Source organism: Botryllus schlosseri, chromosome 6, assembly GCF_051294905.1.
Source record: "Botryllus schlosseri isolate E-star chromosome 6, Bs_hap1, whole genome shotgun sequence".
Classification (NCBI taxonomy): domain Eukaryota; kingdom Metazoa; phylum Chordata; class Ascidiacea; order Stolidobranchia; family Styelidae; genus Botryllus; species Botryllus schlosseri.
In genome coordinates, this window is record NC_137241.1 from 124,597 (window position 1) to 151,327 (window position 26,731).

The 26,731-nt window shown below is 39.9% G+C and overlaps 1 protein-coding gene and 1 long non-coding RNA gene across 2 annotated transcripts in view; both read right to left on the reverse strand.

Moving 5' to 3' along the window:
- LOC145441242 (histone H2A) overlaps window positions 1-26,378 on the reverse strand; it is a 150,739-nt gene extending 124,361 nt beyond the window's left edge. Inside the window, exon 1 of the mRNA XM_080319067.1 lies at window positions 26,370-26,378. The gene's annotated coding sequence lies outside the window, so the exon portion shown is untranslated. The remainder of the gene's footprint in view (window positions 1-26,369) is intronic.
- LOC145440901 (uncharacterized) lies at window positions 14,289-17,252 on the reverse strand. The gene is made up of 2 exons (XR_013915648.1): window positions 16,842-17,252; window positions 14,289-15,541 (listed from the first exon to the last, which is right to left on the reverse strand). It is a non-coding gene; the product is annotated as an uncharacterized LOC145440901 (long non-coding RNA).
- Window positions 26,379-26,731: the final 353 nt, after the last annotated feature.

A 26,731-nucleotide genomic window follows, 5' to 3' on the forward strand; every position in this document is an offset into this window, starting at 1 on the left:
AAACTAACGCAGCTCTATACCAACTTCGCGTGAATCTGTTTGCGGGAGCGTAGCACGTACCTATGCGTGATCAACTTTAATGATGGAATTACAGGTGTAATTAAGTTTCAACACTTTACAATGATTCGTCATGCTTCCTATAACCATAGTGTCCTATATGGTGTCGACACAAGCAAATCGCACGGTTCAATGAAATTGTATCACGTCACGCGCGCTCCTAAACCCGACTCTGCCTAACCCTACCACCTTATCCTAAGACGCGCGCGGGAATGTTTTTTATGCTTATACAACTCAATGAATACCCATCGGCCTGCTTACTACATTTTAAATATTCTCTCCGCTATTGTGTACACAAGAATATACTTCTCTTAGTAACCAATTTCTCGTGAACTCCGAGACACATTGACGTGTGTTAACTTCTGGTATTACGTGATAATATCATTTTCATGTCTGATAATACCACTTGTCAAGGTGATACAAACGTAAGCTCAAACTACTTTGACATTTACAGTCCTAAAAGTAGGTAGTTCCACCTGAAAAACCTCTTGAGTAGAAGGGTAAGTAATCTACGAACATAACCATCTATATTAGTTACTTTTAGATCCCTAATTGTACTTTTGCGCAATATTTGAGTTTTACGAAATACCCTTCAAAGTGAGCCTACATCTTGGATATTATCCAAAACCACATAAAATTTCGCTTCGAACGAGGTATCTTTTAAAATAAGGTAGAAGTAGTCATTTCCGAGTAAGTAAAACGTTAGTACTCTAGGTCTATTTCTGTTTAATACTCTAGCTATCATGAAGTTGATGTACTCCAATATCATAAGGACTTGAGAGTATTTGGTGCATGTAGGCAAAAAACCTACTTGGGTATTGTCAAGAAGTACGAGTACTATACTTAACAACTCTGAAAGTTAGCGCAGTTTGTGGCATTTGTATGCCATCGAAATTTGCGTGCTTCTCACTTACCTTATGTTAATGGTTTTCCTTTTCTATCTACTTTACAAGATTCAGTGTAGAAGTTTACTGAAAGTGTAAGAGTTTAGCAAAAGCAGTTTTTGATAATAGCACTTGTCAAGGTGATACAAACGTAGCCTCAAACTATTTTAAAATATGAAGTCATAAAAGTAGGTAGTTTCTCCTGAAAAACCGGTAAGTAGAAGTGTAAATATCCTACAAACATAACCACCTATATCAGTTACTTTTCAATCCCTAATTGTACTTGTATTCCAGAAAAATTACGAATCGTTGAGTATCGAGCGATAGCCTCTATCATACTTGCGGAAAATAGGGATTTGGTACACGAGTACCAAATTAGAGTAAATTGAGTAAACTTGAGGGGTTATTAGTGATTCTGCTGGAGTTTATACGAAGGGAAGTCCTGATAAAACCTTGATTATTTCAGAAAAGAATATAGGGCTTCTTTCGATATTTTGATAGTCTCCGTCGTACTGTCGGATGCCATGAAATTGTATACATGCCATCTAGTACTACGGAAAATGTCAAGGCTGGTACTCAACAGTTCTGTTTGTAATTGTATGGAATTGGAGCGTAAAGTATGCTCCTATGGAATAGAGCCCAACGAAATGAGTCCACATACCCCGTAAAATTCCACTCCAAGCGCTGCGGCTCAGCTCAAGCGAACAAGTATTTCGTACTTTACGTGTCAAATCATCTTTCTTATGATAAATAAGCATATAGGGAGAATTAATCAGAAAATTTTGTAGAGTACCGTAGGCATCGATACATTGAGTGAAATGGGCTTCCTTATCTTACATTGAAAAGGACAGAATAAATCGAAACAATCTGCAGAGTCCCGTAGGCTTCAAGACATAGCTCAGGCTGAGATTACAGCCTAATAACGAGGGCATCGAGTGGGATGTTATAGGAAGCATGACGATTCATTGTAAAAGGGTTGAAACTTAATTACACCTGTAATTCCATCACTAAAGTTGATCACGCATAGGTACGTGCTACGCTCCCGCAAACAGATTCACGCGAAGTTGGTATAGAACTGCGTTAGTTTTGAAGGTGTTCCATCATGAAATGTGTGATTAAATTTGATGTTCCATTGTCATAATGTCCTACACCTGTGAACTAATCTTCAAGTTGCGCATTCAATGTTGAGCTCGGTAATTCCGTTATTAAAGTTGATTATGCATAGGTACGTGCTACGCTCCCGCAAAAGTCGGCATGGAACTGCGTTAGTTTTAAAGTTGTTCAATCATGAAATGCGTAACAAAATTTGACATGGTGCATTGCCATAATGTCTTACAGACATGGGGTAATCGCGATTAGTAATCGTAATCGATTACGACGATTACAGCATTTTGAAGTAATCGTAATCGCAATCGATTACATTCGAAAAAAATCCGAAGTAATCGTAATCGTAATCGACTACTTCCCATATCTAATCGATTTGTTTGTGAAAGAACGATAACTTTTTGTTTATACAAGGACTATGACATAAACTAGGCTTACCATATTTTGAAAATGCAAAAAGAGGACACTTTTTCAGAAATTTGCAAGATACAAAACCGGAGACACCGGTGAATTTTTCCCACTTTGCGGTCGGTTGACTAATAAAAAAAAAAAAAAAAAAGGTCTTCACTTCCGCTCAGATCTCAAAATAACGTTTTTTACTCTACATTGCCAGGTGGATGAAAAAAAAAAAAAGGTCATTTTTTCACCGTTTTTCAATCCTAAATATCCGCCGGACCGTCACTTCTGTGCTAATTTGCGGCATAACAGACCTGAATTTTAAAAAAAGAGGACAAAATCTCAAAAAAGAGGACAAAAGGGCGTCCTCCGAGGACACTTTCAAAAAAGTCAAAAAAGAGGACAAATCCTCTTAAAAGAGGACGTATGGTAAGCCTAACATAAACTGAATATTCGTGAACAAGAATGAGATAATATACCACGTTTTCAAACGCCACTGACTCATTATTACGTCAGAAGTATTAGCTCCGCTCGTCATTGCGTAACAAGTATCCACACATAGTAAACAGACATGCGATGGACATTGTAGTGTGATTGTAAGAACACCTCCCGTGGTGTATATCAGGTTATCAATACACTACAGAAGCCGCTACCTCACAGCAGGATATTGATCACCACTCTGCCTGTAGTTTCAAATAGTAACTTATGTATTAATGTTTGGTTGTGCTTAGTTAAACGCAGTTTACCATTGCTGCTTGGCGAGCAGGAGGCCTACGTACGCACGTGCACCTGACGAAGATTCGGAATTTTGTACTCGTCGAATAAGACATTGCAGTTTCCACAACGAAGCATTACAAACAAACAGCTGCTGATATATCTCATAACCGAGCCAAGCTTAGCCGTTTCTCGTAACAGCAGCTCGCTGTATATGTATTAAGTTGAAGGCAGAATTTTTATGTTAACCATATCTTATTCTCATAACTACTTGAAACGGGCGTCAATCGTTATTTCACAGTTCGTTACTTAGCATTTGGACCTGCCGCCATAACCATCCGCTTATATAGCCTGACATGTTAGCGTGGGTTGTAGCTAGAATCAGCAATTCAGCCAAAACAGCAATTCCCCTGTCCAACCGTTAGTCAATTTTCAAAAGTGAATATTTCGTCAATAATATTGGTAATTGCATTATATTACTATTCATTTATAACCTCTCTGAGCCCCGAGTGTCAGATTTACCTGTAAAGCTGGGGCACGTAATTCATATTCATAGCATCTGGTATGTTGTTATAATTACAGTATGTTGTTAATTCGCGACCTCCATTCCGTTGTATAATCACAAGATATTGTACTCGCCAAAACGTAGCAGACTAAAAGAATATCTTTTGTGAGACGCACACACAAATTGTCATGGCTTTATTCTTTTGTGGATGCGCCGGGTGACATTTGCATTGCGGGCCCAGATTGGAAGGACAGGAGTTATTAGTCCCGCCCACTCAGCGCGGCTATATTGACAATGGACGAATACCCTAAGTTTCGGCCAAGGTATTTCTTTGGTATCACATCCCGTGGAGTTGCGTGTTGGCCGAAACTGCATATGTGTTTTGGTGTGTTGTGGGATCGTGGCGCGGTAATGACCAGCTACGAAATGCCTGTTCCCATAAAATATAGCCTATGTATGTTTTTTCTTGAGGGGAAGGAGGTATGCATTTCAAACCCAGCTATCTACTGGAGCAGGGGTCATCAACTGTTTTGAAACAAAAAACTACTTCTTGTGTAGTGTGTACTAATTATTGCGACGACCGACGGGTTACCTCGTACTCCCATCGTTTATCCATGTTCAGTTGGATTTCATCACTTAGAGTAAGACAATCAGAGCACTGGGCCGGGTTTCCGCCCCTTACCAAGAAAAAAAAACGCTCAATCGCAGGGACTCACACCAGCTCCTCCAAGCTCAGTTGCGTTGCTGCAGTGCGCGCAGAAGCGCCGATCTCCGCGTCTAGACTCGGGAATATTAACTATATAGAATCCCGTTGAGCCGCCGCGTGGGCGAAGACAAGCAATGCCCCGAGCGACTGCGTTCGTATGTTCCTTGGCGTCGGCCGACCCATGTTCAACTGCTGCTCATATGAAACGAGCTTCAACTATCAAATCTCTCATTTGGATATTTGCTACAGCGCAGTGGTGGCCATACGAACGGGGTGGGGGGGGGGGGGGGGGGGCTGGGCGAGACTTACCGGGGGCCCCCTATAAGAATCTCTCCGTAACTTATGGGGGGCTTCGCCCCCCAGACCCCTCTTTCGCATCTGTTATTATTATCTATCTATCAAGGTTTGGCCAGGTGCTGGATTCGGCCATGTCTATTTTTTCATGTGTGCAAAGATACACGACATTAAAACTAAGTAATTCTACCGCACGCAGAGACGTGATGATTATCGGGATATGGTACTTTTCTAACAAATGCAAGATTTGATGATGATTGACACATCTATACGGAATCCTATTCTTGCCTTACACGGATTTCCATGTTTATTCGTTATTATCCTTGAAAAAAGCGCATAACTCAAATAGGGGAGCACTTCGGCCAGCCCCCCTGGCGACCGCCCACCTTGCCCACCCCAAAAGCCACCACTACTACAGCGACCGCGGGCGACTCATTTGGTCCGCGTTGGTGACCCCTGTACTAGAGATATTTGAATCGCAAAGCTCGAAAAACATTTACAATAATTAATTAAATTCTCGAAAATGCTCTATAATATATGTTGGTTTACGAAATACTTTTGAGTCCCCTTCGAGCACGCACCCACTCTATTAAGGAATTTTGGGCGCGGCATGTAAAGACCTGGCAACAATGCAAATCGTTGGATGCGATGAATCATCCACTATAAAGTTGGGCAATTGATATATTATGACGTAATAAGCAAATGACGCATGATGAAGAAAGTTGATATCTCATCAAGCCTTTTCATCGCAGTCCTTGTATTGTCTTCCCATATATCATTTAAGATTATAGTCCTAAGCTAAACAAATGTAATCGTGAGTAATCGTGATTACTTTTTCAATGTAATCGTAATCGTAATCGACTACTTCCTGATTTTGCTGTAATCGTAATCGTAGTCGTAATCGCGTGATTCCGAAGTAATCGTAATCGCAATCGATTACATTCATAAAGTAATCACCCCATGTCTGATGTCTTACAACTGCGTACCGAGTTTCAAGGCGGGGAGTCGATTATTGACATGGTAATTCCGTTATTAAGTTGACTATGTATAGGTACGTGCTACGCTATGGAAAAACAGATTTAGCAAAAAGTCTGTATAGAACTGCGTTGGTTTTAAAGGTGTTACATCATGAAATGTCTGACGAAATTTGGTATGGTGCATTGTTATTATGTCCTACAACTGCGTACCAACGTTCAAGGTGAGAATTTAATGTTTAGCACGCTAATTCTGTTATTAAAATTGACTATGTATGGGTATATGCTATGTTCACGAAAAACAGATATGCGTAAAAGTCGGTATTGGACTGCCATAGTTTCAAAGGTGTTCCATCATTAGATGTGTGATGAAATTTAGCATGGTGCATTGCCATAATGTCCTACAACTACGTATCAAGTTTCGAGTTGGGATTCAATGTTAAGCATGGTAATTCCGTTATTAAAGTTGGCTATGTATGGGTACGTGCTATACGCTCCCGCAAAACAGATGTACTCAAAAAGTCGATGTAGAGCCGCGTTAGTTTTAAAGTTGTTCCATCATGAAATGTGTGATGGGATTTGGTATGTTGCATTGGTATAATGTCCTATAACCGCGTGGGAATTCAATGTTTAACACGGTAATTCTGCTATTAAAATTGACTATGTATAGGTGTACGCTATGTTCACGCAAAACAGATATGCGTAAAAGTCGGTATTCGACTGCGTTAGTTTTAAAGGTGTTTCATCATTAGATGTGTGATGAAATTTAGCATGGTGCATTGCCATAATGTCCTACAACTACGTATCAAGTTTGGAGTTGGGATTCAATGTTAGGTATGGTAATTCCGTTATTAAAGTTGACTATGTATATAGGTACGTGCTATACGCTCCCGCAAAACAGATGTACGCAAAACGTCGATGTAGAGCCGCGTTAGTTTTAAAGTTGTTCCATTATGAAATGCGTGAGGAAATTTGGTATGCTGCATAATCACAATGCCCTGGAGTTCATTTAGATACGTTTTTTAATGTAGTTACACATTCTAGTTGTTTTGATGCAAGGAAAAAATCATTCGATAACTCGATAAAACTAGTTTAACACGCGTTGATGTAACTTTCCTCATTTGTATGCATAGCCTACGCGAAATTGGTTACCGAATTTTTCGATTAGTTTATATTCCGTATTTTATTTAAGACTGAAACTGTTAAGTACTATTTGAAGTGTTATAAAATGTGAAAAAGTGTACAAGTAGAATTATTATTATGTCATGAATAAGTAAATTTTATTCTTAAAATATTACATGAGACAAAACATGCGAACATCCATTATATTGATAATGCCATTGCTATAGATGTCAGTCCGATTCCGACAAACACGAATCCCTTCCAGACTTTATTGTAGTCGAGAGCGGTATTATCAAAGAATCCTACAAAGCCATCCTGCAACAAAAATAGAAGCCTCAATGATCGTACGGAGGAAAGTTATCGTATCGGGAACCGAATTGGAAGGTAAAGCTGAGTTTCATCATCGAGAGATGATATGGGCTCTGGAGAGCAGATACACAATATATCTCATGCTAAAAGATAATTTATAAATCCTAAGCAAAGCATGTAAATCACTTACCCATCCTCCATTTTGCACTATCCACTTTAGTCTTCTGCTAGCAATGTAATTTCCGACTGTCTGTATGATAGCTTCTATATGCTCCCCGTGACGTTCATCCTCGTTCTTGCGAGCAAGAATGCTACCGAACACAAAAAGGGAGACAATCCTACCCCAATTTTCTTTGGTATCTTTGCAAATTTCATCAGCTATCATCAGGAACATTCGCTCATCGGGTAAATATTCTTTGTATTTTTCATTGACTTCGACATCACCATAGCGGAGACGTTTGGAGACTGCGTTTAGGACAGTTCGATGTCGCTCGAACATTTCATCCCCAACTCGACGTAAGGTTCTCTCTGCTTTCGTATTTACCTTAACGCATGAGCCGTCGAGTTCGTACATGATAAAATTCCTGGTCAAGGAATATGCTTCGAATATAATTTCATCCTTTTCTTCAGTGATCGAAGGCGATACTCGTGATAATTCCATGCTTTGAGGAGAATAGCGAGTCAGATCTTATTTCGAGATCTAAGCTACTTTGAAAATGAGGATCCTAGGATTTGCATAAGTTTCATCTATATCGTACAATGCGTTTTCGCGGTCCAGAATGACTTATGACGATGAAAAATAGCAAAAATGGTCTCTTAAGCATTGACCACGGTTTTGTTTTCGAAAGATGTCGCGATGTCGGTATAATATTTTCTAAAACTCAAATTAGGACGAAATCATGAATGTGTAGGACTTATGATAAACATATATTGTGCGCATACAACTTTGCTACAAAAACTATGATATTCCTGTACTTGCACAAATTAAAATTGCGGTATCTTAAATTAGTATGTACTACTAAAATACAAACTCGGACGATATCATAAATGTGTAGGACCTACCTTAAACATATATTGTGTACAAACAACTTTCTACAAGAACTATAAAATTCCACTCCAGGCGCTGCAGCTGAGCTCAAGCGAACAAGTATTTCAGACTTCAGGAGTCAAATTGTCTTTCTTATGGTAAATTAACATAGGGAGAATTAATCAGAAAATTTTGTAGAGTACCGTAGGCATCGATACATTGAGTGAAATGGGCTTCCTTATCTTAAATTAAAACGGGCAGAATAAATCGAAACAATTAGCAGAGTCCCGTAGGGACAAAAACCTACTTGAGTACATAATTTTTATTTTTCATTAAAATTAGTATTCATTTTACAAAAACGTCGTGTAAAGGTAAAGTACTTGTACATTTCGGAGTACTCTAGTATAGGTTTTTTCAGCTTGTTATATGCTCAGTATATTATATGCCAAGAATTGTTGAGAATTTATGTGGGTCTCCGGGGTGCTCTTCATTGAGTGTCCGTGTTGGGCGATAAGTTTAATTCGCAACATTAGTGTGTTCAAATCAGGCCTGTCGCCAACATAGTGATGTCGCATTAGCCCTAAATACACATGATAGAATATCAAGGAAAAGTATCATCTAACGTATAATGAATGTTATTTACTTCTCGGAAGCAAGTTATTATCAAAACATAGTGGTCAAAATTATCGCAGAGCAATACCGATTTTGCGTAAATTCCGTTATGCGTCTGACTACGTTGCCAAGGATTATGTAGTTAGTTAGGAAATTAGGAGTCCTATCTTCCCAATCGGTATGGAACAACATCAAAATCATCACAAAGCAATATCGACTTTTGCATGAATTCTGTTATGCGTTTCACTACGGCAGTATGCGTACCTGCTTACAGGTGTCCAGACGTGGACTTTCTACTATATTCGCTCCTAACATTATAGCAGCACCCGACGCAGCTTACATTATTACGTTATAAGACGCCGGCGGCGTTTCACTGTCGGTTTAATTACCCTTATTCTAGTGACATGAAAAGGACTGAATCGTAGGAAATGTGGTCACTACAAGAATCGAGCGAAAGCGCTGTTTCACGCCGTCTTGCATCGGTCACGATTAGTTTTACTTTTCAACTAACTTGTTGTCTGTCGTTATATTCATTAGACTCGCTTTCATGCGGCTAATTTGTCCCGAGAACCAGGCCCCTGCGGCTAGTCCGTTGGCATTTTAGTGCTGAGGTAAATACCCTTATACTCGACATGCAAACATTATACAGGTAGCGGTTGTACTGCGAGCTGATAATAAGGCTTAAAATGCGGAGACCTCGGAAATCGAAACCGCGATCTGTCTGCACTCAAAATCGCATTTTATATTATTCTAGGGATTACTATTATCAAGTCGCATTTAAGTAATTAATTAGTGATGATGCATTTATCCGTGCGATATCGCAGTCTTCGTGAACATACATACTCTAACCACATCAAAATCATCACAAAGCAATATCGACTTTTGCGTGAAATCTGTTATGCGATGTCATTTCTCAAGTGTTCTCGTGAACATAGATAGCCTTAAATACACATACAATCATGCGAAGTTGATCGTGCGAAATGTGCATAGATCTTTAATATATCATCATAAATATCGTGCCTAGTGCAACATCGATGAGTGTTATCTGAGACGTCATATATTATCCGCGAAAATACAAAGTCCTAAATACACATAATAGAATATCTGGCGAATATAGTCTTGTATAGACATCATAGTTTTCGAAATTTATGTATAATCTGAATGTTATTTTTCTCTCGAAAGCATGTTAATATTAAATTTCGGAATTTAATCAATTTTACAAAATGTACCCTTAGGGTATGAAAAGGGGCGTGGCAATTAGGATGACGTGGCGTTCTCTGATTGGTGCGTACCAAAGTGGCATAACTACACTACTTGTCCGGTGTACGTACGTACTGGATAGGCCTACTGCTCGCCAAGCAGCAACGGTCAAACTGCGTTTAACTAAGCATAACCATAACCAAACATCAACACATAAGTTACTATTTTAAGCTATAGGCAGAGCCGAGATGAATTATACTGCTGCGAGTTAGTGGCGAGTGGAATGCGTTGATAACCTGATATACAGCACGGCGGGTGTTCTTATAATCAGAAAAATGGACGACGACGGTACATCGAATATCCATCTACTGTGGATACTTCTTACACAATGACGCGCAAAGCTAATAGGCTGCTTCTGACGTAATAATGAGAAGTGGCGTTTGAAAATCAGACGTTTGTGCTGCCACGAACCTGGTATAACATCTTTTCCTTGTTCACGAATGTTCAGTTTTTATGTCATAGCCCTTGTACAAATAAAAAGTAATCGTTCTTTCACAGAGAAATCGATTAGATATGGGAAGTAGTCGATTACGATTACGATTACTTCGGAATTTTTTCGAATGTAATCGATTGCGATTACGATTACTTGAAAATGCTGTAATCGCCGTAATCGATTACGATTACTAATCACGATTACCCCATGTCTGCTGTTGAGTTGGTCTTGTAAGTTACAAACGGATTGACTTGACTAGGTTTTTGTATTTTATTCTTTTGTGTATGGCGAGATGTCATAGTGATAGTATTTCTAAAACTATCTTTGACAAACGGAAAGCTGGATCGCGAATAGAGTTGCGATGTTTCATTACTTGTTTCAAATCAATGTGCGTATAATCTCGAAATGTGATTGGGTGAGAGTTGGTAGTCATGTTTGTCAATCCTATTTCAATTAACACTACACTAAATTCAAAATATTTCATTTTACGTGATCTCAATTTACCTATAGAACATCTCGCGAGTGGATTCCGACGCCGTACTATAACATTCTTAATAATACGGCTTCGGGGATTTTCATGATAGAGTTGGTAAGATAAGACGCGTGTTTTTGTTAAGACTTTGATTTCAAGTTGATAAATACAATAACTGTATAATGTATTTGTGATTCTTGATTCTTGTACAGCTAGGTGGTATTGATAGGTGTGAAAACAGCGTCGTGGAATGTGTGAATTATTATTATTATTAATTTTGAAAATTGGACATTGTGGCGCTTGTCACCTTATCGGTCTGGTGCGCCGCGACAGAAATGTTGTATTACCAGTCGCAAATCGTGTAGCTTAACGAAAATTTGTTCAAATCAAAACATTACTGGCCAGGACGAACTCGACGAGAGGCGAGAGAAGTTCTGGTCTTACGAGAAGGTTATATGTGGTGAACTCAACTTTCAAGTTCAAGCAGAAATCAATCAAATATGCTCGGTGCCAATCGTATTTTGGGCATGCGAGGAGGAAGTGATCCACCTTCTCGGGTACGTGGCATAAGTCACAAAAAGGCGTGTCGATGCCGGCTATTTGAAATAAATGCCCTTTTAGGCGACAATGGCCGGATCGGAGACGGAATATTATCGTTTCATACAAACGCGATCTGTGCATCGAGGGAAACGTTGTTTGTACCGTTTGGTGGAAACGTTTGTAGTGGTTTCCCGTCTCTGTTGAACGGTACTCGGTCTGCCGCTCAGTCCGGACGTATTTGCGCACTTCGTTCTTGGCATCTCTATAGGTAATTTGAGGTATTCCCTGACTGTCAAATGCGAAAGAGGCGGCGGAACGTGCAAGTTCATCTGCAATCTCATTGCCGGGAATGCCACTATGTCCTGGAACCCAGGAGAAGGCAACGTCGATCCCCATCCCTACAATCTGCAGGAAGAGAGGAAAAATCTTATTGAACGTTCTGCTCGGTGTGAGGTTCGGGGTGGCGATTGTGTTCAGAACTCTAAGACAATCTGTCAGAATAACATATTTATCGGTTCGACTGCCATGATTGATTATCCACGATAGAGCATTAGCGATAGCTAGCATCTCCACTTGGAAAACGGAAAATAAACTCGGGCAGATCTGGCTAAGTCGGACTGACTGTGATAGTATGTAAATCGCGAAAGCCGTTGCTGAATCCGTCTTTGAACCGTCTGTGTAGATCTCGACGGCTTGGTCGTGGCACTCGAAAAGGTAATCTCTGAAACACGAGTTCACTGAGATCGGCGAGTCCCCCTTTCGTATAAGCCGAATTAATGATCTGTCGACCGTGGGAGGTGGAACGGTCCAGGGTGCCACGAATTGAATTCGTTCTTTTTCCACCATTAACCGTTCCGGAATAGGGGATTTTGACAGGGTATTGAACGTCTTGAAGTTTGGTCTTATCAAGGAGTAAATTTCATGCCATGTATCAGTTAGTAGTTCAGTTGATGGGTGTTGGTTGTATTCCTGACCAAGCAAGTGGCACCGATAATTCATACACAAATATTTGTGTCGAATGTGGAGAGGCGGTTCGTTACATGCGGCTTGCAAAGCACATATGGGTGTACTCCGCATTGCTCCGCAACACAAGCGTAAAGCTTGGTTCTGTATGAGCCCTAATTTGTGAGTGTTATACTTCGACGTGAAAAAGTATGCTGGCATACCATAGTCGGTGACGGACCTGATAAGAGATCTGTATAACTGCAGGAGTGCGTGTTTATTAGCACCCCATGCGGTGTTTGTGACGACACGAAGTAATCCCATTCGTCTGTAGCATTTTTTCGCGACGTTGTCAATATGTGTTTTATACGTCAACAACTTATCAAAAGTAATACCAAGATACTCGACGTTGTCAACGAGGTTGATTCGATTTCCGTCAATGTACAAGTACACATCGGGAATCTTTCTTTTCCTAGTGAATAGCATTGCTACAGACTTCGTTTTTGAGAGGACGAATCCCCATTTACTACACCATTCCTGCACCGAGTCAAGAGAACTCTGAATTGATGAAACGATCGTGGGTATACCAAGACCGCTCTCCCATATGGCACAGTCATCCGCGTAAATGCCAACGCTGCTTCGAACAACTAGGGGCATATCGTTCAACATCACGGTGAAAAGCAACGGACTCAATACGCTTCCTTGGGGGATTCCGTTATCGAGGCTGTTTACATCGGACAGCGTATTCCCGACACGCACTTGGTAGGTTCGATTTGTTAGGAAATTCTGGATCCAGCAGAGCGCTTTCTCACCAATACCAAGCCGAGATAGCTTCAATAGTAAACCTTTTCGCCAAACCATGTCGTAAGCGCGAGAAATACGGCTATCGTTGAGCGTTGGTTATTGATAGACTTGTATATCGAGTCATGGAGTCGTATGGCGTGGTCTAGAGTAAACCTCCCCGTTCGGAATCCTGACTGAGAGGGATGTAGCAAATTGTGGGCCTCCAAGAGCCAGCGTATTCTATTTGCGACCATAACCTCCATCACTTTGCAGAGATGACTCGTAAGAGAACCTGGTCGATATGACTTGGGATCGGTGCCATCTTTGCCTTGCTTGAGAATCGGGATTACAATAGAATGCTTCCAGTCGGAGGGAATTTCTCCGCTGAACCAGGATGCATTGAAGAGGCGTAGTAGATGCTGCAGCGAGTTGCCGGAAAGGTGTTTCAACATTGCATAACAGATTGAATCGCCCCCTGGAGACGTGTCTTTCCGGGAGCGTACTGCGCATTCCAACTCTGACATACTGAAGGGTATGTTCAAATCACCTCCAATACGATTTGAACTTGCGGTGGGCATTTGAATTCTTTCGATTTCATTTCTAGACTGCATGAAGGTCACTGGGTAATTCGCGTTACTACTGACTCTATCGCGAATAGAGTTGCGATGTGTTATGTTCTTGATCTTGTTTGAACAATAACTCATACGACGAGGTTGCAACTCTTAACGAGATTTTCAATGTCGCGGTTAATGGAAGGCCATGCGATGTAACGTCGAGCCATCTGCTTCATTTTTGCAAATTGTTATGTTCTAGATCAGGGGTGGGCAAACTTTTGAACTCGCGGGCCGCATTCAACATCTTCCCAGCAAACACAGTACAGACCAAAGATGTAGAAAAGCCGAGCCGATATAGTAGATATTAGATCTCGGCAGGTCGTAGAAAGGGGGATTTTGTGTCGACTCAATTCAACGTCTTTTCCATGTCCTTCAATAATGTAAATATTATGCAGATGCTACAGCCTTTAAACATGGTGAGTAGAATGTAGATCCTACGTTAGTAGAAGAAGATCCTGATATAATAACCTGTTTTCTACCACTATGGGCTTAACCTGATCACGGCTGCGTACACACACCACATTATTTACTACATATTAATCACATTTGTGATAATTTAATTTCAAACGAATTGGCAATAATGCCGTTGTAAAAAATAAAACGAACAAACGAACGAATGTCTTTAGAAAGAAAGTGAAAACAGTCCTTATCATCAGGTTTCATCTTCTGATGAGCCAGTTAAATAACCAGCATGCGGCCTTTTTTCTCAGCACCCTGCAGAAATAAAATGAAAATGATGATTAATAGCTAAGACATTCGTACTGCGAAAATGGCAGAGGTAGCGACTAACGAATGACACCTACATTTTTTTCGCCCATACTTACTAAAATGGATTCGATTCTGAACTATTTCCACTCAAGTTTTCAAGTTTTTTTATTATATTTTTTAATATTATATGACTAGAGAACTGACTTCAATCGTCACTTCTACTTGATTATCAAGATCAACGATGACTACTTCAGCACTCTTTGAAAACAGCCACTAACACAAAAAGAATTCTTGACTAAAATTTCTTCACATTCTGTCCAAAATGATCAATTCAACAATCCAAATGAATCAGTTATTTGGCAGCTAGTTGGAGAGATATATACTCAAGTCTAGAAAGTGGAATGATACTCTGCCTGGAAAGCTGAAGACCTAACAATATTGTGTACAGAGAACAAAACATTTGAGTGGCGGCACTGGTATAGACATTAATAAATTATTAGAATTGACAGCAAGATAACCAGCAAGACATTAAAATGAGAATTAGTGCAGTTTCTTAGGCTGTAGTGATACTCAGCCAGTAATTGACCTAGCAGAGGGCAAAACGTTGTAAATAAAGCGAGCGAAACCTCCGACAAATGATACGATAAAACATTAGAATCGACAGTCTTACTAGAAGCAGAATAACAATCATGAGGGGTTAGAGAACAGAAGCCCGGGAAGTGACCATCAGAAATTACTGCATACTGGCCGAACAAATCCATGACCACTAACAAATGGTCTTTCAATAGTCAATATTGATACCAAATGACACCACCCCTATTTCATAGCAACATTAAGCAAATACAGCGCTGGAGTCAACCTTATATAAGCCCTAACCAAACGCCCATTAGTTTTCCCACCTACTACTTCGCGGATGGAAATACGCAGTAAAGCGAACGGACGCGACTTGTCACACTCTTGCTATTTCTGCTCCTTTTTTCTCTTCGTTCCTCTTCTCTGTCGCTCCCGCTTGAGGAGAGAAACAGTCGGCCGCGTTTACGGATCGTGAATTCCCGGTGGGTGATTCTTCCTCGAATGGTCAGCACCTTGAAAATTGAGAACAATGTGGTTGCAAAATGCATGACAATTTGAAAGTTACATCATTCTAATTATTCCAGTTATGGCCGTGAATCGTTACAAGTGCGGTAACCATAAGAATTATTACTATACTTCAACTACAAATACAATACATTGTATAAAATGATTACCAATTCTTTTACGTTGATCGAGTCCCAAATAGATGAAATATGTCAAAGAATTTGCTAAATTTTTGTATAATTTGACAGATTCCGAAATCTTCTCAAAGTGCACCTTTCAAAAATTTGATATCAAGACTCCCAACATTTTACAATTCGAAGTTGGATGGCTTTACCAATACAAGCAAACAGTTTGTATCGCAATTGACAATTATGTAGAGAACGCTGCGAGACATATGAGTAGGCCTACCCTAAAATGTTTCTCTCACATGGACATTAGGGCTCTTAAAATATGACTTTTTTTCTCAAATCGTTCTGGCTACTTGATAATATTGTTAGGTTACCTAATTTAAGCCTAAACACAAAATTTGGTTCAATTCCAGCCAGTAACCGCTTTGCTACAGGAGAAGAAAGTTTCTATTTACTATATAAAAATAAATAGGTAATAAAAATTTGAAAATTTTCTGTTCACCCCATGAAAGTGTTAGGCTGTCCATAGAAACGATGCTCACCAAATTTGGTTCAATTCCAACCAGTGGAAGCGGAGATATTGCCGTCGAAAAATTTGGATTTGAATAAAATAGTATTTACGGTGACCGATTCTTTGTTTACTTATTAAAGTTGTGCTCACCGTAAGTACTATTTTATTAAAATCCAAATTTTTCGACAGCAATAACTCCGCTTCCACTGGTTGGAATTGAACCAAATTTGGTGAGCATCGTTTCTATAGACAGCCTAACACTTTCATGGGGTTAACAGAAAATCTTCAAATTTTTTATTATTCATTTTTATATAATAAATAGGAACTTTCTTCTCTTGTAGCAAAGCGGATACTGGCTGGATTTGAACCATATTTTGTTTGTAGGCCTAAATTAGGTAACCTAACAATTTTATCAAGTAGCCAGTACGATTTGAGAAAAAAAGTCATTTTTGAAGAGCCCTACTGTTCATGACCGTCCACGTTTAGAGTTGCATCTCAAAGATGCTAAAATAAGCCTAAATATAATCCAAGCAATACGATCGTCCACTTTGACTGACTGAATTTCTAAAAACACCTTGATAGCTTCCACATCTTACGTTTATATATACTGTCTGCTATCGGCACAACAAAGTAGGCCTATTTAAAAATACCAAAACAGATTCAACATACCACATCTCTTGCAAAGGCTTTTGCTTTCATTCAATTTTCCATCAAACTTCTTTAAATCCTCCTTTGTGGTGAGTTGCTTTGGAATTCTTCTAGGATCAATTCCGATATTGTTTTATCATATACAATCTATGGCGGAATAAAAGTTTCGGATAAGTTCTAAAACGAACACAATTTTCCACACAAAAGTCAATTGCCACACGAAATGCCAAATGCTACGGTCTCATTTTACAAGGTATGGCGAGGAAACGTAGTGGTACGTTCCATTATAGCTAAACACCAATGAATTGCGGGTTCGAGCGTGACACATTGACTCCATAATTCCTACCGAAGTGTTGGCCGTTTATCTAGGCTCCTCCTCGCCATCTGATTCGCATAGCCATGTCTTAAAAAGCCTAGGAGTGGGCCGTGCTGTAAGTGGGCAGATGGTTGCCGAAATGCCGATGCACCCGGCACTTGGTGAATTCGGCCGCACAAACTCGGCACTTGGTGAATTCGGCCCTCGGGAAATTTTGAAATGAAGTGTATTTACAGCTATTAATATGAATTATCAAACTAATAATAGTATTATCAAGTGATTCGTCAATCTTGTAAGGAGGTCAGGGCATCCGTAGATCGCGCAGTCACGGCGTGATTAGATCACGGATAGCGTAGCCACGGGAAATAACACAGCGCTCATATACCGACCACGCGCGGTCTGCTTGGAATCGATGGCGTGAGTCACGGGCCTGTGTCGACTAAGTTTTGAGAAGATGGATCTTGGCGTTGTATGTGAGATCAAAACTGTGGAACATCAAGCGGCGCTTCTTCGTTTATCGATCACGACAAGCCAGTGTTCCTCATCAACAAATGTTTCGCATGATCACGTCAAAATAATTTATTTTTTGCCTTTGGAGAGACGATTCCACTCTGGGATTAGGGTGTCTCGATAACACGGTTGAAGGATCCCAAGATTACGAGATCTACCACGAGCCACGACACGTTTAAATTTCCTTTTTGATACTGTTCATTCATACTAAATGCATTTCTAATGCGAAGGTGTTCTAGTGCCAATTCCTCCAAGGGCAGAGTTCACCAAGTGAAGAGCGCCGCGTTATTTCCCGCAATTACGCAATCTGTGATCTAATCACGCCGTGACTGTGTGATCTACGCATGCCCTGACCGCCGTACAACATTGACAACCACTCAAAGTGCCAAGTTCACCGGCAAACATTCCAGTAACCAATCATGGTGACCGGTACCGCTACGAGATCTACCACGGCCGAATTCACCAAGTGCCGAGTTCACTGGTAATCGGGCAGATACGGAATAATAATAATAAGAACCGGCCTGGTGTAAAATGACCAGTGTAGTCGAACCACCACCATGAACACCACAAACAAACAAATAAACATCTAACAAGGAAAAGAAATTACCTTTGCAGCCTTTGACAAACACAGTTACCATTGAAACCAGCAATTAAGGTCTTATTCGAAAGCAGAATAACAACTGTTTTAGTGGACATATCAAATCAAATGTAATAAAGTTCATGTAAAATAGCCCAAAATATTATCTTACTGTGACCATATTCCATCAATATGGTCTGGCTAGCCAAATTCTCTGGCCAACATAATCAAGCTGCGTTTGGTTTCAACGATTAATAATCTTGTCACTGGATTCGAGGTATAATTGCACTCAAATATCAAATTTTGCTCCATTAATCAACATCAAGTTGAAAATTTCCATTCTTGCACCAACTTTTATAAAATCATGAATCAGTGTTCTACAGGAATGTATCTATATGACTTATATACCTAGAAAATTCAAGCATAAATATTATGATATACCGTAGGTATAGGTACCGGTAATTCAGATGTTTGAAGCGAATTATAGTGGTCTAATTTCACTAAATTAGAGCGAAATGCCAGCAATATAATTGTAATCTAATTCGGAAAAACGGTTTAGCTCTAATTCTAACCTGGAAAAGCTGAAACTTTCCTATAGTTGTCTACACCTGTTTTGCAGAAAGTCAAACAGCTCTAGGCGTCAGATACTACAGGCAATTCGAAATACCCCATAAGCTATATGCTACTGCATATATACCTTTAACCCGCTACCTCAGTCAGTCACAATTCCTATATATTTACGGCATTTACCATACAGAAAGAGCGAACTATGCCTGGCTGCGACCTGTTGCGCTTCAAATCTTTGTATGGCGCGATGACGTAAAATTTGAATCGCCGAAATATTCTAGAAGTCACGCATCGATAATCATATTCCTAAACGTACAACATATCACTTATTTAGTTATTCTCTGAATAAAACTATTAACCATACTCGTTTAACATGCGAGATTACCGAAAGAGCGAATATATATATAATGAAGATCATATATATAAGAGGAAAACAAAACTATTCGACCTTAGAGCAACAACACGAATATACAACACCGGTGACATCCTCACGCAATAAAACGAAGGGAGAACATTGTTTTCTAATGGATAGAACGAAGCTACCGCACGAGATCGAACAAAACCGGATAGAATTCATCGTGATTGAATGTACCGACAAAGTCATCCTTTCTACGTATTTTAGTCGTACCCGCGAGAGATAGAAAATTTGCATTATTAGGTTAACTACCGGATATAACGAAGCCTAATGCATGAGATGGAACAACACCGAGTATGAATTTATTCTGATTGAATATAACCACAAGACCATCCTACTACGTATTTTAGACATTCCCTCGACACTTAGAAAATCAGAACCTAATCGAGATGATCCCGGATGATCCTTTTACGGTTTTGTGTTTGCTGGGTTAATCCATTCGCGGGCCGCACTATATAAAATTGGGATTATAAACCAAAACGCAATATTGATATTTGATTACATAGTGAGGACATGGAGATAATATACGTGCTTATTTAAAACAAGCCAAACATTGCTTTGATGATATCGTACACGCGTCAGAAACATAGTGGCGATATTTCATAGGCTTACGGACCTCAATAACCAATTTGTCGAAACTATAGAGATGAAAGTCGGTTGGCCCGATTGTTAGAACCGGATTGAAATTTAAATCTGTGAGCAGCGATCTGTCCATTTCTGGTTCAGTTCCAGGACACACAATGCTGACAGCATCATAACCATGTTAGCTTCAAACACGCTTCTACTATGTGTAGATAAAATATAAATACCCCAATTCTACGCATACAGACAATGAATCTACCTAAGATACGCCCGAATCGTTTTTTATAAGCACAATACTGAAATATACATAAAAATGGAGTCGCCAATCTGAAATCCCACTCGTGATCCAAATTATGTCAATCTCGTTGCAGCTATCCCGGTGTGATATTAAGTATTTACCTTAGATCAGTGGTTCTCAAACTCCCCCCTTATGATGGTTAAAGATTTTTCGCCCCCTTATCGTCATATCACAAAACGCAACCAGGATGCTAGCAAATACAACGGGTAGTTTGGTGGCATGGAAGGTTACGACTGTGGATGAGAGACTAAATACAGAGTAATAACTTTGAACTGAAAGTAATTCGCGCGAAGCGCGCAAAAAAATTTCAGTTGAGCTCAGCTTCGCGCCCTCTTCAGATGCTTTCACGCCCCCCACGGGGGGCGTGCCCACCAGTTTGAGAACCACTATCGTAGAATTATCATGGTGAAATATACTAAGAAAAGTTAATCAAGTCCCTGCATTAATTCGATTTTTAGTACGCATTTTATCAATATTTTTTAAAAGTTTCTTTAGACTCTCGCGGGCCGCACAGATTGGTGTTGCGGGCCGTAGTTTGCCCACCCCTGTTCTAGATCTTGTTTGAACAATAACTCAATGCGACGAGGTTGCAATAAGAAATCAGTATATTGTGAGCAGAATAACTTTAAGGCAGCGACACGATCCAGAGTGCAGTTAAATGAAAGACCACGAGGCAACAGAACACAGGGTATAAATACAAGCACGAAACACGAGGAAATAATGATTGGCTGTAATTACTAGTCCAATAGAAATTAGGAGATGAACAACACTGAACGTAAATGCACGAACATAACAGTCCTCCCCTGTAAGTTAAAGGGATGCCCACATTTACGTAGGTCTATAGAAATACGGGGGTTTCCTATTCCTCAGAGGATAACGTCTACCCGACGTACGGGCAGGACTAGCTGCGGGACCTTGTGCCCTGTTCCTAACCAATAATTGCTCAGCTTGCGACTGCGTAGGCTGAGCAATTTCCTGTGTGGCTGTATTATTATGGCCACCCAGCAAACACAAACCGTAAAAGGATCATCCGGGATCATCTCGATTAGGTTCTGATTTTCTAAGTGTCGGGGGAATGTCTAAAATACGTAGTAGGATTGTCTTGTGGTTATATTCAATCAGAATAAATTCCAACTCGGTGTTGTTCCATGGCATGCGTTAGACTTCATTATATCGCATTGTTAACCTAATAATGCGAATTTTCTATCGCTTGCGGGTATGTCTAGAAGACGTAGAAAGGATAATGTTTGTGTTACATTCAATAACGATAAATCACTATCCGGTTTTGTTCGATCTCAAGCGGTAGCTTCGTTATATCCATTAGAAAACAATGTTCTACCTTCGTTTTATTGCGTGAGGATGTCACCGGTGTTGAATATTCGTGTTGTTGCTCTAAGGCCGAACAGTTTCGTTTTCTTCTGATATATATGATCTTCATTAGATATATATTCGCTCTTTCGGTAATCTCGTATGTTCAACGAGTATGGATAATAGTTTTATTCAGAGAATAACTAAATAAGTGAGATGTTGTACGTTTAGGAATATGATTATCGATGCGTGACTTCTAGAATATACCGGCGATTCAAATTTACGTCATCGCGCGTGACAAAGATTTGACTATAGATTACTAACCCACGTAGGTTAGTAATCTATAATTTGACTCGCAACAGGTAGCAGCCAGGCATAGTTCGCTCTTTCTGTATGGTAAATGCCGTAAATATATACGAATTGTGACGGAATGAGGTAGCGGGTAAAAGGTATATATGCGGTAGCATATAGCTTATGGGGTATTTCGAATTGCCTGTAGTATATGACGCCTAGAGCTGTTTGAATTTCTTCAAACCAGGCGTAGACATAACTGTAGAAGAGTCTCAACGTTTCCAGGTTAGAATTATAGAGCTAAACCGTTTTTTCCGAATTAGATTACAATTATATTACTGGCATTTCGCTCTAATTTAGTGAAATTAGACCACTAGAATTATCTAGTTGTCCAAGTCGCTTCAAACATCTGAATTACCGGTAGGCCTACCTTCTATACCTATATCATAATATTTGTGCTTGAATTTTCTAGGCCTATAAGTCATATAGATACATACCTGTAGAACACTGATTCGTAGGTTACCTGCCTTGGTACTGGCATCCGGATTTTATAAAAGTTGGTGCAAGAATGGACATTTTAAACTTGATGTTGATTAATGGAGCAAAATTTGATATTTGAATGCAATTATACCTCGAATCCAGTGACAAGATTATTAATCGTTGAAACCAAACGCAGCTTGTTTATGTTGGCCCAGAGAATTTCGCTAGCCAGTCCATATTGATAGAATATGGTTACAGTAAGGTAATATTTTGGGTTATTTTACATGAACTTTACAACATTTGATTTGATATGTCCGGTAAAACATTTGTTATTCTGCTTTCGAATAAGACCTAAATTGCTGGTTTCAATGTTAACTGTGTTTGTCAAAGGCTGTAAAGGTAATTTCTTTTCCATGTTAGATGTTTGTTTATTTGTGGTGTTCATGGTGGTGGTTCGACTACACTGGTCATTTTACACCAGGACGGTTCTTCTTATTATTCCGTATCTGCCCGATTACCAGTGAACTCGGCACTTGGTGAATTCGACCGCACAAACTCGGCACTTGGTGAATTCGGCCGTGGTAGATCTCGTAGCCGTACAGGCCACCATGATTGGTTACTGGACTGTTTTCTGGTGAACTTGGCACTTTGAGTGGTTGGCAATGTTGTACGGGGGTCAGGGCATGCGTAGATCACACAGTCACGGCGTGATTAGATCACAGATTGCGCAACCGCAGGGAAATAACGCGACGCTGTTCACTTGGTGAACTCGGCCCTTGGAGGAATTGGCACTAGAACACCTTCGCATTAGAAATGCATTTAAATGAATGAACAGTATCAAAAAGGAAATTTAAACGTGTCGTGGCTCGCGGTAGATCTCGTAATCTTGGGATACTTCAACGCTGTTATCGAGACACCCTAACCCAGAGTGGAATCGTCTCTCCAAAGGCAAAAAATAGTTTATTTTGACGTGATCATGCGAAACATTTGTTGATGAGGAACACTGGCTTGTGATCGATAAACGAAGAAGCGCCGCTTGATGTTCCACAGCTTCGATCTCACATACAACGACAAGATCCATCTTCTCAAAACTTGCACGACACAGGCCCGTCACTCGCGCCATCTATTCCAAGCAGACCGCGCGTGGTCGGTATATGAGCGCTGCGTCATTTCCTGCGGCTACGCAATCCGTGATCTAATCACGCCGTGACTGCGTGATCTACGGATGCCCTGACATCCTTACAAGATTGACGAATCACTTGATAATACTATTATTAGTTTAATAATTCATATTAATAGTCGAATTCACCAAGTGCCGAGTTCATCGGCAACCATCTGCCCACTTATAGCACGGCCCACTCCTAGGCTTTTTAAGACATGGCTATGCGGATCAGATGGCGAGGAGGAGCCTAGATAAACGGCCGACACTTCGGTAGGAATTATGGAGTCGACGTGTCAGGCTCGAACCCGCAATTCATTGGTGTTTAGCTATAATGGAACGTACAACTACGTTACCTCGCCATACCTTGTAAAATGGGACCGTAGCATTTGGCATTTCGTGTGGCAATTGACTTTTGTGTGGAAAATTGTGTTTCGTTTTAGAACTTATCCGAAACTTTTATTCCGCCATAGATTGTATATGATAAAACGATATCGTAATTGATCCTAGAAGAATTCCAAAGCCACTCACCACAAAGGAGGATTTAAAGAACTTTGATGACATATTGAATGAAAGCAAAAGCCTTTGCAAGATATGTGGTATGTTGAATCTGTTTTGTTATTTTTAAATACTTTGTTGTGCCGATAGCAGACGGTATATATTAGGGTTGCCATACGTCCGGAATTTCCCGGACATGTCCAGAATTTCACTGAAAAATCTGCGTCCGGGAGGAATTTCTAAAATATGCCTAAATGTCCGGAATTTTGAAGGCTTGAAGCAGGCTCAAAAGTTTTTCGTAAATCAACATAAACAATATTATTTTCAAGCAGATATATGCTATTCAAAATTGTTCTTCGCGCCGCGCGCGAGTTCTTGCGACGTATAATGATATTTGTATATGCACCAGGCACCACCCTAGCCAAAAATGTAATCAAAATAAATATAAATAACCATCACTTACTGAAATAAGTCTGATTGTAATCGCAATTTTAAGCTAACGGTATATTCCTAGAGTTGGTTAATACCGATTGGATGCTTCAGTCACAGACAGATGTTCCAAATCTTGAGGTCGTTCGCCTTTATCTGGGGATTGCGATGATGTTGGACGTAATTAGCTTCCTAGGCCATGAGTAAGTTTGGGCAAGCTGAATTCTTTTTATTAATCATGCAGCTGATCAAGTTTTGAGCTTTGCGACGGAACATTTTCAAGTCGGAAATGAGGTCGCTACCATAAAATGTTGGAAATCGCCAGATGTGCAACCTGTTGGTGCATTTTATAGAAGCCTAATATATATGGAAGAATCAATATTATTGACAGAATTCATAAATAAAATTTAAGAGCCAAATGCATATAGTAAGTGCCCAACAAGCTACATCGACTACCCTATGGTGGGCCCAAGAGCAGTGCTTTTATGGCCGGCAGGGAGGAGAAAAAAATATAGTTTCGGACCTCATTAAAACACATAAACAGATAACCGCACCGACCTGACAGTATAGCAGAACTGTCAAACACAATCCTGACAGGCCAGACACGGCCCTTCAGATGATTTCATCCGGCCCGTGGAGAAATCTATTGCAGACCCTAGCAAGTAGCAATCACCAGAGCTCACATTGCAGATAGCCCGATTCATGACCTGTTCCACTCCATTCCTGTATAGTGTATACCAGTGGTTCTCAACCTTTTTGTCTTCGCGAACCGATTTTGGACTGTCATGGACCCCCGCGAACTCCCGGAAGTTTTAGCCGGGGTCGACACTAGAATTCCAACCTAAGTGTTGAAGGTTTATCTCGGCTGCTCCTCGCCATCTCATCCCCGTAAGCCGTGTCTTATAAAAAGTCTATGGAAGTGGGTCGTGCTACAAGTTGGCAGATACGGAATCAAAAATGCAGGGAAAACGGCCTGGTGAAAATGACCATTTGACCATTGTAGTCGACAAACGCCATGAATACCCCACACAAACAAAACAAACAATACACAGTAACGAAGTGATCACTGATCATTCTTGAGAATAGCATAAAAGCCTATTATTTAAGTAGTAATTGGGAAGACTTTTATTTATTCAAAGCGAATTCTGAAGCTAAATATTTTGAAATACTTGGCGGTGTCTTAAAAATCTGCGCCTTCGATTTGATTTAAACGAGTGTTGAAAATCTGTCTCCACAAACAGAGGTGGTGGCAAATGTAATAATAACGCGTAACGCTTGCGACGACAGATTTGGGTACGATTGCAACAAATAGGGCATCAAAATTGAAAAACTAATTTATTTCATTGAACATATAACGCCAGGCCTGGACATTTCTATCAAGCAGCTCATATTGAAACTATTATGGAAAACAGTTATGGATATCACAGTAGAAAATGGATTTTTATAAACATTACGAAGTCACCGTGATTGTTGAATCCAACTTTTTAATTTTACACAATCCCTAACAAATCACCTCTATACAGCAAAATCTTTGTATCAGTATAGGATATTGACAATTTAGCAACTAAAATGAGTCAGCACAGTAGGATATGTCATCTCAGACGGCCATTCTGTTCATGTGAGTTCTACTAGTAATGAAGCGAATTTGCCTCGTGATTTTCCTAATTAAAAAATAAAAATGAGGTTTTCAACTATTTTGTAAATTTAGAGGCTTTGCGGACCCCCGGTTGAGAACTTGTGAGAACTTGTGTATGTGACGTCATATTGACGAAAAATGAGTCAACCCTCATTTTAAAATCCGCTAGTGGGCGCTAAAGAGTGTCCGGAATTTGATTCACAAAAATATGGTAACCCTAAGATACATATACTTCACAGATGTAACATTTAAGAATGCAGTATTGAATTTTCAAATCCCTAATTCACGCGCATATAAACGAAATGATGCATGCATTTGAAAAACAAACATTAATATGCAACGGTACAGAAATAGATCGATGCAAAAGTAACAATGTGGACAACAAAAACAGTTTATGTGTGATCTTTTAAGCAATAACAGTGCTAGATATCAATTTTTGTCATCTTCAACTTGGGAATATTTCCTTCAAAAATGCAATAGTACATTCGCTTTCGTTAGCTCAAAAGTGGCCAATTACGACCTGAATGATGCCTTATCTACTCGTGATAAAATATCCTGCCTTGTTTAGATGTTAGCTTGCTCTTGCCCGAATCATTGGTAGGAAGGGGAACATTTTCTTCAACGGTATATGATATCAAGGTTAAAAGAGCCAGGAGGAGATAACGATGAATTGAATACTAAAACCTTCGATAAATGTCAGTATGTCCACTAGGGTTGTCCAAAATTTGGAAAATCTTGAAAATACCCCGTGATTGTGTCTCATTCCATAGATTATTGATAAAAAATAACAATGAGCCCAAAAGAAGCTCACGGGAACGCCGTTAAGATTTCGGCCAAAGCGTTTT